Source organism: Terrapene carolina, unplaced genomic scaffold (genome assembly GCF_002925995.2).
Source record: "Terrapene carolina triunguis isolate 2854851 unplaced genomic scaffold, T_m_triunguis-2.0 Scaffold580, whole genome shotgun sequence".
Lineage (NCBI taxonomy): Eukaryota > Metazoa > Chordata > Testudines > Emydidae > Terrapene > Terrapene triunguis.
In genome coordinates this window covers 4944491-4947560 of record NW_020664931.1, presented here as the reverse complement: position 1 = coordinate 4947560, position 3070 = coordinate 4944491, and the positions used below count along the sequence as shown (strand labels likewise).

The 3070-nt window shown below is 44.0% G+C and overlaps 1 non-coding gene across 1 annotated transcript; it reads right to left on the bottom strand.

The window, feature by feature from the left end:
* Positions 1–1298: 1298 nt before the first annotated feature.
* LOC112106301 lies at positions 1299–1367 on the bottom strand. The gene has a single exon (XR_002908091.1). It is a non-coding gene; the product is annotated as a small nucleolar RNA SNORD123 (small nucleolar RNA).
* Between the last annotated feature and the right edge of the window lie 1703 nt (positions 1368–3070).

Sequence of the window (3070 nt, the reverse complement as noted above, 5' to 3'; positions counted from 1 at the left end):
ACATGATTAACTGCAACATTTAAAAAAGTCGCGATTAGTCACAATTTTAATTGCACTGTTAATAATAGAATATCATATATTTAAATATTTTTGGTGTTTTCTATATTTTCAAACATACTGATTTCAATTACAACACAGAATACCAAGTGTACAGTGCTCACTTTATATTATTTTTTATTACAAATATTTGCACTGTAAAAAAGATAAACAAAAGAAATAGTATTTTTCAATTCACCTCATACAAGTACTGTAGTGCAGTCCCTGGCCCAGCAGCAGCACAGAAATAAGGGTGGCATGGTATATAGTGTATTGCCACCCTTACTTCTGTGCTGCGACTAATGGTGCCTGGCACTCAGCCTGCGTCTCAAGGCAGGCTCTGGGTTATCACATGGGGGCTGCATCTTGCTGGAGCCCATGGCCATTCTGCAGCACTCTGGCCACTCTTGTCTCATCAGGAGCGCCATTTCAGATTTTGGTTTGGTGTGAGAGAATGTGTGTGTTGGGGAAGTGATGTCTCTTTAAGCAGAGCACTCAGAAGCCTGAATGCTTTTTCAGCCAGCAGCATCTGCCATCGGCAGCACTCACTCCTGAGCGAGCAGCAGCAGCTGACAGGCTCCCCATTCCCTGACCCCAGCTCAGTGGCAACAGGGTACATGGGCAGGGAGAGGGGGACACCTTGACATCAGGCTGGGAATGGGGGCAGTTTGGCCTGGGGCGGCTCCATGGGGGTGCGAAACCACCAAGTCCTGTTTACAGAGGTGTGGGATTAATGCTTGTTAAAAAAAAAACACATTAATTTGTTTTGAGTTAATCGTATGCATTAACTGAGATTAATTGACAGCCCTAATTTAAATCCATGAAAGACAATTTTTCAATCAAATTTGGAAGTTTTTCTAAAAGCTATGCTCTAGGAATTATTTTGAGGAAGTTCTGTGGCCAGCGCTCTACAGCAGGTCAGACTAGATGATCACAGCAGTCCTTTCTGGCCTTAGAATCTATGAATAAATGTAATAAGACCATGCCTTAGGTCTCTAACTTTTCATAATTTAAACAAAATCTTCTCACTTCTTTTTAGAGAGCACAGATATAATCAGTTTCTCTTATTCCCATTCATAAGAGAAGTTCAGTAGCTGTGTTTCTTCAAGGCATGGTTTATTCTCACCCCAACTTTGTTCTTCATCGCTAAGATGTCAGTTCAGGAAAGTGGCTGAAATGAAAGAGAAATACACACACACACAAAAATCATTTGATTGAAGAGATAGATTCCAAAACATTGCTTTTTCCTTAGAAAATATGAAGGTGAATCAGGAAATGGATGGTCTTTTCAAGTCACATGAATCAGTACCCCAGGATTCATCATTTTCACCAAGTTTCTTTTAACAGTTATATAAAACCGTATTAACTATCCTAGCTATCATAGATGTTTTAAAATGAAAAATAAGAGGTAATTATTAAAGTGAATTTCAAGAACATATTAATATCCATTTCATGTAGTTGAGTTTAAAATGCCAGCTTAATGGTATATGTGTCAGGATTCACAAAGATATAATACAAAATTATTTATGAAGAACCTTATTTATGAAGAACCCACCATGTGCAGTAGAGCTGACTTTAAAAAAATGCAGACAATTTATCATAAAAATGTCAGTGGCTTTTGCAATATTTTTGGTCAAAATTTCAGATTTTCAGAAAATTATGACCATCCTATAAACTGGTTGAAAAACAGAAAAAAATGTTTAGCCAAATATTTTTGTCAAATTTTTGAAAATGTTCAACCAGCTGTATTGTGCAGCAATCTGACCTTTCTCCTATGGTAGAGAAGCTCAATAGTATGAGAGGCACCAAGGGCTAGTGCAGGGGTGGGCAAACTACAGCGTGGAGCGGGGTCTGGGGCTTGCCCCGTTCTGGTGCTCCAGCCGGAGCGCAGGGTTGGGGGCTGCATCACCTGGCTTGGCCCTGCTCCGGCACTCCAGCCGGGGTGCCAGGTCGGGGGCCACACCACGCGGCTCCCGGAAGCATCCACATGGCCCCGCTCCGAGGGTCGGGGGCTGCTCCACGTGTAGGAGCCGGAGAAGGGGCATGCCACTGCTTCTGGGAGCCATGTGAGGTAAGCGCTGCTCGGAGCCTGCATCCCTGAGCCTCTCCCCATGCCCCAACCCCCTCCCCCAGCCCTGATCCCCCTCCTGCTCTCCAAACCCCTCGATCCCAGCCCGGAGCACCCTCCTGCACCCCAAACCATTCATCCCCAGCCTCACCCCAGAGCCCGCACCCCCAACCAGAGCCCTCACCCCCTCCTGCACCCCAATCCCAATTTTGTGAGCATTCATGGCCCACCATACAATTTCTATTCCCCGATATGGCCCTCAGGCCAAAAAGTTTGCCCACCCCTGGGCTAGTGGCTGTCTTTAAATCACCCTGAGTACTGTGATGTTTCTTGGGGGCATCCAGGGCTATAAGGTACCTTACTACTACCTGTGTGAGTGTGAGGAATCCTTGTCTGTGCTTGCTGTGGATGAGCTCCCCAACTCCACTGGCCACGGGCAACACAAACACTCCCCTCTAGGCCTCACTGGCCCTGTTGTCACTCTGCAGGTTAGGGATAGGCACACTCCAACACTTGAGCCTTCAAGCATCTCCCTAGAGTGTCCAACTCCTGGTCCACTGGACATATGAGGTATTCACTGATCTACTGCTACCAAAGAAACATTACACCCCAGCTTACCAGTTTCACCTCAGATCACTTGCTTCACTTAACTCACAGCACTTTTTGTTTCATTTACAGTGAAATCAAGTATAACTTTATTTAACCAGTATAGAGAATCAAGTTGTAGCAAATAGAAGTATTGGAACCAAATGGTTACATAAAAAATAAAATCATAACATGCACTTTAGACTCTTGATCAGCACAGGCCGCAGGCCTACCTGGATGCATCTGTACAGAGCTTAAATATCTTATCAAAATTTGGATGGGCTAGAACCGTTCTTTTTGACAGATTTCTTTTTAAAGAGACAAGTTGGGAAAGGTAATATCTTTTATTGGACCAACTTCTATTGGTGAGAGAGACAAGCT